This window comes from Vanellus vanellus (assembly GCF_965231255.1).
Source record: "Vanellus vanellus genome assembly, chromosome: 8".
NCBI classification, from domain to species: Eukaryota; Metazoa; Chordata; class Aves; order Charadriiformes; family Charadriidae; genus Vanellus; species Vanellus vanellus.
In genome coordinates, this window is record NC_138913.1 from 27,491,579 (window position 1) to 27,503,023 (window position 11,445).

General features: G+C 40.9%; 1 protein-coding gene across 6 annotated transcripts in view; it reads right to left on the reverse strand.

Annotated features, from left to right (window-relative positions):
• Positions 1-11,286, reverse strand: part of GIGYF2 (GRB10 interacting GYF protein 2) — an 80,650-nt gene extending 69,364 nt beyond the window's left edge. For 5 of the 6 annotated variants that reach the window (XM_082486893.1, XM_082486891.1, XM_082486892.1 and 2 more), the window contains exon 1: positions 11,237-11,286. The gene's annotated coding sequence lies outside the window, so the exon portion shown is untranslated. Of the gene's footprint in view, positions 1-10,500; positions 10,604-11,236 lie in introns of those variants that run through there. The other variant, XM_082486889.1, reaches the window with a different exon arrangement.
• Between the last annotated feature and the right edge of the window lie 159 nt (positions 11,287-11,445).

The window sequence follows — 11,445 nt, forward strand, 5'->3', positions numbered from 1 at the left end:
ATATTTTGGGCATATAATTACAAACAGTTGTAAAACACCTTGCTGCCTAAACCTGCCAACCAACATTTGATTCATGTATTTTTACCACATGCCATATTAACTTTTTGCCCTACACAATATAGTTTATATACAAATTTTAATATTTTTATTTTCACAATAACCCTACATAATGAAATGGGATTATCCCCGCTATATGCGCCAGAAGCTAATACAAGAACATCCAGCTGTTCTCACAGGCCTAGTTTGAGATTATTTTGGTCTGATTTGGGCTGCCTTTTTGAAGCAGCGACAGCTCGTTAGAACGTTCACGGTTCATCATTTTGCAAATTAAACGACAAGGTTCGGTACCTAAAGGCTACATACAGCAGCCACATGTGAAAGTATTGTGGGGCAATTCAAGCAAACCACCATGCACATATTGGCAGACAAGCCTCCATGGCAGTTCCTGGTAGCCTTAATTGGATGGCTGTCCCTTCGCTTCCTGCAATGCCTATAATCCTTCTGCTGGGGGAGCAGGCAGGGGAGAGCTTTCAGATCAACCCATGTGGATCACCAGGGAACCTGGGATCTTTAGCTCCTAACATCAAAGCTAGCTTAGTATCAATAATACTAAAAAGCCTGGCACTGAATGTTAAACTGCAATGAAAACACAGTTAAAAAGCATCAGATACAAGGATAAAGCACTAAAAACCAGCTAGGATTGAGTGGTTTACTAGTTTTGGACGCACTGGGCCCCACCCCTCTTTAGCCTCTGGGTTTTCTTCCCAAAAATTGAGGATAGTGTGTGGCCTTTCTCTACTAGACTCCTAAGCACTTCAGTACCTACAAGCATACTCAAAACCTGCTAATCTCATCCCACTGAGCTGCAAAATGGCTTTCTTTGTCCCTCATTTTGGCCACCACGCTTTGTTTTGGGAACTCTTTGCTGGCTTCCTCTTCTGTGTTGCATCCAGATAAGTTACTTCCTCCCTAGAAGTTCTGACTGTATGAACTTTGAATTGAAAGCAAGACAGCTATAAGTGGATGAAGTTGTAGCTGAACAGGGAAAAAAAGACACAAAATAAAAAACAGATCTGCAGATGATTTGAGGAGGTGTAACAGGTGAATTTACTCTAATAGGCAACATTACCCAGAACTAAAACATACATGAAAAAGAAATTACAGGCAAAGCTGAGAGTAAGCCCTTGGAAATGAGGCACTCTGGAAACAGGTAAGGATTTGGGAGGAGAGGGGCAGAGGAACAGGAAAAAGAGACTCAAGAAAGCTAAGACAGCAAGTGCGCAAGAGGAATGCTCTTAACCATGTCAGAGCAGACAAGATAAGGGGTGCCAAAACCACGTGCTGCTTCTGCTGGTTCACAATGCAACAGCCAAAAGGTGAGAGCACCGAAGGCGAGCTGGAGAGGAACCTCTGACAGGGACTGCACAACACACACAGTTGGTACGTGAAGAAGCAGCTGTACTAACTGGAAAGGCAAGTTGGAGTGGACTATGCGACGCTCACATAGTGAGAGGAGAGTCAGGGTGGAGCAAGAAAAAGGGTGAGGAATTATGAAAAAGGAATGAGTGATCAGGTCATAAATTTAACTATTTTGGCTAAGGAAAAGGCATGAATTTATCAAATCTTTACTATTAGACAACTTAGGCTCTAAACTTCAATATTAATAAAATGTTAACTTTGGTCTTTTTTATGCCTCCTTATTAGATGGCAAATCACAAAAATAATACATACCTAACACAATTCCTCCTTGATATAATCTGACGAAGGAAAAGCCACTTTCTGAATTGCTAGAGTTTTGTAAATCAAGATTTCCTACAAATTAATGGCTATTGATTGAGGAATCTGCACAACCACAGATTTTATATGGGCAAAGAGCACACAGAGACAGCCTCAAGCTGAAGCTAGAAGCTGAGGCCATAACTTGATAATGTTCAATTAGCACTACTGTTTGGGCAAGAATGCTACCTGAGGACTTCCCAACACTCCTTCAAAAGGGAACTTTCTCTCCAAAATTTTCTTCAAATCAGGTCGATCCTTGATCGAGCTGCCAATGCAACCCTACAAACAGCTGCCATTTTCCTGCGTATTAGGGAAAAATTGAATTGCTTCATAAACTGGAAGTGAGACCCCATTTTCCTGGGGTGGTACCCCAGCCACAGACCTGCTGTCAACATGCAAGACTGAAAAGAGAAGAAATCACATCAATGCCATCACAAACCTGTGGACTGGCAAGGGAGAAAACATCCTTTCTATTTTGTCAGCAGCTTAGTACTTTGGAAGTCAGAAGTCCATCCTCTGAGCAGACACAAAATGTAATCCAATAACGTTAAGCCTTTAAGTGGCTTTCACTCACAATTAACAGGTAATATTATAGGTACAGAAGTTGCTATCAGCACCACACAACTCATTCCATTGGTTTGCTTTAGGTAAAACGGTTGTTTTATCAGGCCTGCAGATTTTTAAATTATTTTTCAAGCTCACTTTTTAGTACCTGACAAATCTATTAAAGCTCTAAGAAACATCTGCTTCAGACACAAGTCAGAACTTGATTCTACCCCCTAGATTTGTGTGTTAAAATGCATAAGAAGATATTTCAGTTGAAAAAAAAAAAAAATCTAAGGAAGGTCTATAATTACTGTAGCACATTTTGGCCACAAGTTCTGTTCTTTTAAAACGTACAGCTAACTAATAAATATCTAGGAAGAAAACAATTTTCCAGAGACTTTGAAAGATCTGAACTGCCATGTTTTCCAGTTTCTACAACATCTAGACTTTGCTCAACCTCAGAATTTACATGAAATTTCCATTTTAAGGTTTGTCCCTTACACACGGGTACTTAAGGTTTTCAGGCAATGTTAAATTCCTACATTGCCATTACAGAATTCTGTCAACTTGTACCACATGACAATCTGTCTCACCAAGATGTTTTGCTGTTCTGGATAGAGATAAACTGATTCTCAGAATCCTGAGTTAACACTAAGCAATGTCCGCATTCAGGTCTGCCCATGTAATCTTTCCTACAGATAAAAAAAAAAAAAAAATCTAAAGATTTGGACTGTCACTGCAATTTATAGCTTTGGGGCTGCTGCTTGTTAAGGTTTTTTAACTTTGGAAACCAAAACCTTGGAAAAAAGATATACCACTGATCCTTCTTCTACACAGCTACTTTATTTTGAAATGGTCTACTGTTTGATCAGAGATGTTTAGGAAGAAAAGTATCCTTTCATTTCAAGGTAGTTATGTTGCTACTGCAGGTTTGAAACAGCCTTTTACCCTAGAAATTGACTGAAAATTTTGAGAACCAAAGAACATAATGGAAATCTAATGCAAGCAGATTTAAGAGCAAGGAATTGGGTTCTCCTTAAATAAACTTGGAACAGGAATTCAACAGCAGTGCTCCACCATGCAACAGCAACATTACATCAAGATGACAAAGCTTCACCTTCCACAAGCAAGAAAACATTCCACAGGCAGCTACCAGAGCTACCTAACTTCAGTAACTTTTTTTTTTAATTAACAGGTTGACTGAATAATTAATGCTGATTTTTCTCTAATTCTTGAAATATTAAAGAAGATGCAGAACTGTATGCAAGCTACCTTTTAAGTACAGTGGTAAACAGGATGACTCAGGTGGCTACACTATCAGTCTGTTTGATATTAATCATTGGCTAAAGCAGACAACACTGATTAAAGGACACTGACATAATTAAGGCCAGCCAACATGGATTTATGGAAGACATTCAATAAAAATATACTTTTGAAAGAGTAGAAATTTCATTGCTCAACCAAATAAGTAAAATAAATTTTAACTTCTGCAGAACATTTCAATTAAGTATAATGCTAAAAAGGACAAAATCATTCAGAACATGAAAAGTCTCAAATCATCACAACCTATTTTTTCTTTTAACCTTCTCTTTTGAAGAATCTACAGCAACCTATCTCAGAAGGCAAGATAGCCTCAAAACAGAGTAAAATGTATGCTATCCTCTACTTCTAGAGAATCTGTAACATTGGCCCACATAACTTCTAAAACATGATGACAAACATGGATATAGTAAATAATGGAAATGACACATCATCAATAATACTATTATGAATTATTCAATTACTCGTTCCAGTATAGCAGGTTGCATTTAATATGGCCAAGCACACAATCAAAAGACTCATGAGCAGAAAACATAGGTGGTATACAACAAATGCAAGACTATTCTGGAAAAACACAGTCTGAAACCAATCTGAGATTTATGACATAAATCAGCTGAAAAGGAACATATGATACAGCACTGACTAGAAGAGCTAACATAGAACAATGGATACAGAAAGGAAATATACAGTAAATATAGAGTGGACTTTAATCACTGGAGGGATACTGTGTCCTGTTCTGTTGTCCATAAGAGAAGAAAGCTGGTAAATCAGGTGTTCAAGAATTGATAAAACATGACAGATATGCCTTACAGTGGGGTAAAAAAAAAAAAAAACACCAAAAAAACAAACAACAAAACAAAACACACCAAAGCTCTATTTATTGAGCTTTGAGGAAAAAAAAAAGTATCTGGCTCAGTCTGTAAATGATGACACAGATAAAAAAGGCTAAAGACCCAAGTTTATTCAGCAAGGGGACTAAAGCAAAACATTCAGAGATAAACAACAGATTAAGTTGTTTTCAGGTCAGCACTAAATGATATTCTAAAAGTATGTTCTAGTTTAAACAGAAAATTAATTAGAAAAAAGATCCATTACTCACATTACACAAGATGCTAGACGAGCCACAGTAGTCCCTTATGGATCGCCAAGCCCTTACCCTGATAAAGGTGGTGAATTTTTCAGGACCTGCCTACCCATATGCCAGAAAGAAGTTTTTTCTAAGGGAAAAATGGCTAAACCATCCACTTGTCCAGAAACTATGGCTCTATTACAGTTACATTTTTAGATCTCAAAGTCTTGTAACTTTCCTGTCCCAAATCACTGCAAAAATGTTTCCATTTCTCAGCAGTTTCTGGTCAAAAGTTATCCAAGACATTCTCAAATGGCAGGACCAAACTCACTGCCCTCCGCTCACTTCACACAGATCCATCTAAAACTTCACGAAGTGCTGTACCCTGCAACATGGTACACCACCATCAAGAATAACAAATATGAAAAGTAGGCAGTGAAGCTCTTCTGGGATAGGATGACAAGAGAGATTAAGCAGACTTGCACACCTAACAAAACCCAAGAAAAATAAAAGAACACTAAATATCACAATTCCAGATATTTTCCTCCTTTCCTACCTATCACTGTGCACTTGGTGGTTAGAGGTAATTTAGAGAGCCATCCACTTCTTGCTTCACCTGAATACGACCAAATGTGAAAGATTCTCCCAGTTTCTCTGCCAGAAAGCAGTATGACCTCCACCTTTATTACAAGGCTTCCAGCCAAAGGCGATTAAGCTCCGAGCAGAGTCAGGGGACCACACCCTTGGCCCTGCCACTGGCTGGAACACAAACCACTTCTCATTCCAAATCCTGTCCCAAAATCCTGCCAGCACTCTTGTTTTCCAGCTGAAAATCACTTCCCCATCTGTCTTTACATTGTACATCGAAAATTTGCTGGTAGGTAAACGTTTAGTTTGTGCCACTCCACAAGATGCTACAGAGCAGGATGATGAGTCTGTCTACCTGCTCCACAACAAGGCCAGCAGACAGACTACGTGAATGCAACCAAAACCACACAGCAGCGCCTCTTCTCCCACTCGTCACACGCATTATACAGCCCATACGTATATTCAAAATGGCAGAACAAGGCTTCAGACTATATCCACTGAAAACATTCATTGAATTAACAGATATGGGTTGTTGCGGGGGTTTTTGGTTTTGTTTTTAAGTGTCATTTACATAAGCAGCTTCTTCAGACTTTGTAGAAATTCTCTTCCCCAACCTCCTTCTTATGGCTTCCTACTCATGCAGTTCTGAGATGTCCTATACTTCAGGAAACAAATATTCAGAGGTTAGAAAGTGTCTAATAAAAAGTCCTAACAGGGAATTAATATGTGTATCAGATTGCAACCAGGAAGTCAGAAGGTAACTCATTACCACATATGAATGACAACACTTAATAGCTTATTCTTCTTCTCTTTATGTTAATATCAATGAAGATATTCACTTGTTTTGATCTAAAAAAAACGTATCTTTAACTGACTTGTTATGTTATCCTGATCCTGCCTTAGTGCTCTTAAAACATAGTATAAGATAAATAGAGAAAGTTACATATACAGATGATTCAGCATTAACTAAGCCTAATACAAAAGCTTCCACTGGTTTTAATGGTATTTGAATGGGGCCTCCAATTTATTAAATCAAGTTATTAGATGCTTTTACTTAAAAACCTTGCCATATGCTATTTCCATGATCAGCCTTGCGCACTTTCTATCACACACATTATTCAGTCTAACACTGACGTCAGCTCTGCTTTGAGCAGGAGGCTGGAGCAGACAACCACTAAAGGCTGGTCTCTTCCAACCTAAATCATCCTCAAATCCTACCGTATATGGCCCAAAAAAAGAAAAAAAAAAATCAGTTTATACATTACTTGCCAGTCATACCAATTCCTTGCCATATGACATTCTGCCTTTAAGTCTGAAGTTACATAAACTCAGCCATCCGTTTGTCATCATAAAACATCACCCAAAGTAATCTTCACAGTGTACAAGGTACACCTTTTCCTTCCGTTTCTTCCAATCTGAACTGGCACACTGCCATGCACAGACCACAAATCTGCTCTAGACATTTAGATCTATAGCTTCTGAATCTCCCAATCACACAAACCAGTATCTTTATCATTAAATACTATCAATAGAATGCAAAGTGTTTCAATTTGTTGTCAGTGACAGAAGTGGCGGAGGGGGGAAGTATTTCCTAGTAACCACAGCTTGAAACAAGTATTTCTGTACTGAACAGAAAGGGCCAAATACCCAATAACAAAATGTTACCTTCACAAAGTGCAATGCATCATGCTTACTTTCACAGCAATAGCACTTATTTAACATACAAAAATATTTTTCTAACGTTTTTATTTTCCTAACCTGTTATATGTAAGCTCATCTATCTGTTTATAATGACAAATGACAAGAGACACTGTTGAAGGCATCAAGTAATCATTCTTTCCTATTTGCCTAGATTTTTTTATAACGTGTATGCCCAAACAATAGAAAACCATAACACACAGCTTTAATAATTAGCTGAGGGAATAATAAAAAAAAAAGTGATCCAAAAGGTATTGTCAACAAGGTAGTATTTTAAGACAAATCTATCAAAACTTCTCATTGACCTATAGACTCTACTACCTCTACAGAGTTCCTGGTATCCCTTCTGCTTTTCTCCACAATCCTGAGGTCTAGATATTCAGCTTTTATATATTACAAGCTTTAAATATTACAGGAGAGGCTCACTCCTGGAAACACACACTTTGATTTCATGCTTGCCAAGAACCTCAGACACATTAAAACAATTCTGTGCACCCTTTCCCTACAAAAAAAAAACAAAACAAAACAAAACAAACAAACCAAACACCAAAACCACCTTTAGAGGGAAAAGACTGGCAGCCCTCCCCCAGGGGCATGGGGGAGGAGGAAAAAAAAAAATAAAAAAAAGAGAAGCGGACACATTTTGTAATCAACACACCGGCAATCTCAGCTACTAACAAAGCAATGCAAAGACCATGGTCTTCTATAATCCTTTGCTACCATCTGAGCTCAAGATTTTAAAATAATAGTCTTAAACATCACTATGATGAACTACATGGCTATATATACGCTACCACCAACCACAAGAGGGCCAATGTTGCATAGACCTTACAATTTAAAGCACTTAATTCTTCTTAGTTCCATCCATAACTTATGTACACCTTGAGGACACTTGCTAAGTTTTCTCAGTTCTGACAATTTTCAAGCCAGACCATTTGTGCAACCAAAAAACTTTCACAAATTGACTGCAAGAGAGGAAAGGAGAGGATAAACTGGGCTGATAACTGATTTTGTTCCTGTAAAAGCAAATATGACCCCCCCTGCAGTGTTTCAGAAACCTTAGGTTTTCAAATGTCACTCAATGAATCAAAATAAATTGATGAGAAAAGCACACAAAGAAACAGAGTCCCTTTCAACACATGCTTCTTCAGTAACAAAGAGGAGATAGGTTTCTCCTTACCAAAGCATCCAATGGATCTCTAAGAAGCTATGTAGGAAGGAGAAGGCAGGTCAGACCTGTGCTTTTACGCTTGTGAGTGGAAATTTTGTTGCTCTGCCCCTTAGCTCTGTCTATCTATAATCATGAATTAAATATAGCTTATCTCTACTCATCTTTGAGCAGAAGCACTGAGAGAAAAACAAACAACACACAAACAGAAAAGTGATGCTAGAAAAAGGAATTTTTTTCTAAATCTGGCTTTGGGAAGATTTAACATCACACCTTTAAAAGCCCTAAGAAAGAATTTTAAAGGCTTTAATGAAAGAATACGAAACATACATTTGACAGTTACTGGAACTTACAAGATCAGACAAAAGCAGGCAGAATCAAATTTCATATTCTTTCAAACAAACAAAATAAAAATCTAAAGAGCTGGAGGCCCGGACTACTTTAAAGGAGGGGGAAGAGGGGAAGGAAGAGACCATGGTCCAGGTACCTAGCTCATCTTCATCAATTACTGTGAACCAATGTTTCCCTTGTATGTGTAAATAATTAGAAAGATCTTTCAGCAGGCACGTAGTAGCAAACCACCTCTTCATCCAGTCAGCTACGCCAATGAGATGTTCTGTATGACTTTGACATCTAGTTTGTTTTTAAATGAAGCATCTGTAGATCTTAAAAGAGCTGCCAACTTTTATCTTCTATTCAGGTATAAGAAACTCCAGTTTATGATAGAGCTCCATTTACACAACTGGACATAGGACACAGCAAGTGCATAAGATATGCAATGGTGCTTAGTCTAAATTCCTTAAAATAAAAAAAAAAAAATCAAAAAACACCTTCTTTGCACTCCTCTCTTACATACAGTTTTTTCCTGCATCAAGGAGTAAAACAGTTGAAAAAATTGAATTGTAAAGACCTCAACTGTCTATTTATAAGCACTTTTTCACTTATATCAGCATAAAGATCATATTTTTAATTTACTGTATGATTTAGGAAGGCAAGAAAAAACACACTAATAGGAGTATCTGAGGATATTTTAGAGTCTGACCAACAACCTTGTTGGTTCTTAAGACCAAAATCTGCAATGAAAAGAGGACCTGCAAGAGTCCAAGTTTTTCCTACGGTATCAAATAATTTTTGCAAGCACGCTGTGAAACAAATCATCATTGCAACATGACAATTTGCATTTTAGTTCTATGCTCTTGCTTTAAAAGACATGCTCAAGAAACCATTCAGAAAAGATCCTAAAAGAAAGACAGTGACCAGGTACTTCATGCACATTCATGCATCCCAGGACCGGGAGAGCCTGAGCAGCTCTTAACATCATTAAGAAAAGCCAGTATTTACGCACAATATTGTCAGATATTGAAAGGGGATATCAAAGTTTCAACACAAGAAGTGGGTTGTGCTGGAAGTGACATTCAACTTCCAGGGATATTTCACTATAGGTGAGCATTAGACAGAATGTTTTGTTTTTTTTTTTTTTTTTTCTTTTTTTTAGTCACACATTCAGTGAGAAATTAACGCTGACACACTTGACCATTGACATCAGTTAACTTGTAGAACTATACGAGCCTGGGGGGCAAAGGGGGTGCAGAAGGGGCAATGGACACTCTGACATTTCTGTTGACACCCCCATGATAGATTAGGGCACACATTTTTACCTTAGCATCAGCTAACTGTTCAAAGGATGCCTATTCAAGCGAATGGCAAGAATACCAATACCTTGTAATACTAAAGCTCTTATTATCTATTGGAGCCAACACCCAATAACAGAGCTCAAAAATACCAGAACGAAGCTTTTGTTGGCGACAACTGCAACCCATTTTGTTCACAAAGGTTCCCAATTATCACACTGTGAATCTACCAAATGTTCTATTCACAAAGCAACAAATCAATTTATGTTTATTAAGAAGTTTCTTAAGAACAAAAGCAACCAGCAGAGTTATGAGAAAAGGGAAAAAAAGAAAAAAAAAAAATCACACGTACTTTCCAGGAACTTGCCCAAGTCAGCTCCTGAAGCAAGAAAATAGAATGAGCAGCAAGAAGTTAGACAGAAGAACACAATCAGAATTCAGAAATTCTTTCCCCGCCCACCCAAGAAAAGAGACACTTAAGAATTACAGTAAGAGGTAAAGCATTACAGTAGCAAACCAAGAACGCTGAGCTGAAGGTTACTGGGGAAAATGCAGGTTTTATTCCAGAAGTACTACTTGGCAACATCTCCTTTTGGCCTACAACTTGTCCCACTTCAACGTGCAATTACACAGAGTTGCAAGAGCAGAGACTGCTTTGTTGACACTGAAAACTACTTGTCTTGGATCAATACCAAACGTACAGAATCCTGATCGATGTTTTCTTCAGCCTGCCAAGGCCTCTCCAGTCAAACACTGCTGGTCATTGCTGCTCCCAACACCCTGCTGCCTGCGGGGTGTTGGGGGGGTGGAGGCTCGAGTGCTCGACGAGCTCCCTCCTTCCTCTGCCTGTATAACCTGACAGGGCTGGGCGTGCTCGGAGCGGGGCACACATAGGCTTCAATGAGGGCGCACCTGCCCGCGGCGCTGCCAGAACACAGGCCCACTCCCACCGGGCTGGGAGGGGACGACCGAGTTCACAAGGGTCAGCGTGAGGGGAGACGGCGCCGGGGAGGCAGCTGCCAGCCCCGGAGGGCGCGAGGAGCCCAAGGCGCCCCGCCGCCGCCTGACAGGCACCGTCTCCCCCTGCCGGGACCTGCTGCCAAGAAGCAGCATGGAGAGGGCAAGGCCCGCACCCCCGAGCGGGGCCAGGCCCAACAAGCCCTGTAAAAGCCCATCGCCAGAAGCGCAAGGCAGGCCCTCCGGGCGCGCCCCTCATCGCCGAGCCGGAGCGGCCTCGCCTCCCGGTAGGCCGCAGGGCGCCTCGGGGCTGCGGCACCCGCGGCGGACAGGAGCCGCCGGCGAGGCCGGTGCTCGGCGCGCGGCCTACGCCCGCTCCCGCAGGCGGGGAGCGCGGCGGCGGCGGGAGCGCGGCGGCGGGGAGGCGGCGGGGTCGGCCGAAGCGGTGGCGGGGGCAGGGAGCCGGCGGAACGGCGTTACCTGCGCTCCCGGACGGAGAGTCCCTCACGGCCACAGCGACTCCTCAGCCCCAACAACACAAGATGGCGGTTGCGCCGCCACGCAACGTCACGTGAGGGCAGGCCCCGCCCCCTGCCTCCGCCGCGGGACCCGGATGGGCGACGGCACTCCCCCTCCTCCCCCCCCCCCCTCCTCCTCGCGAAGGCACCGCCCGCGTGACGACACGGTCC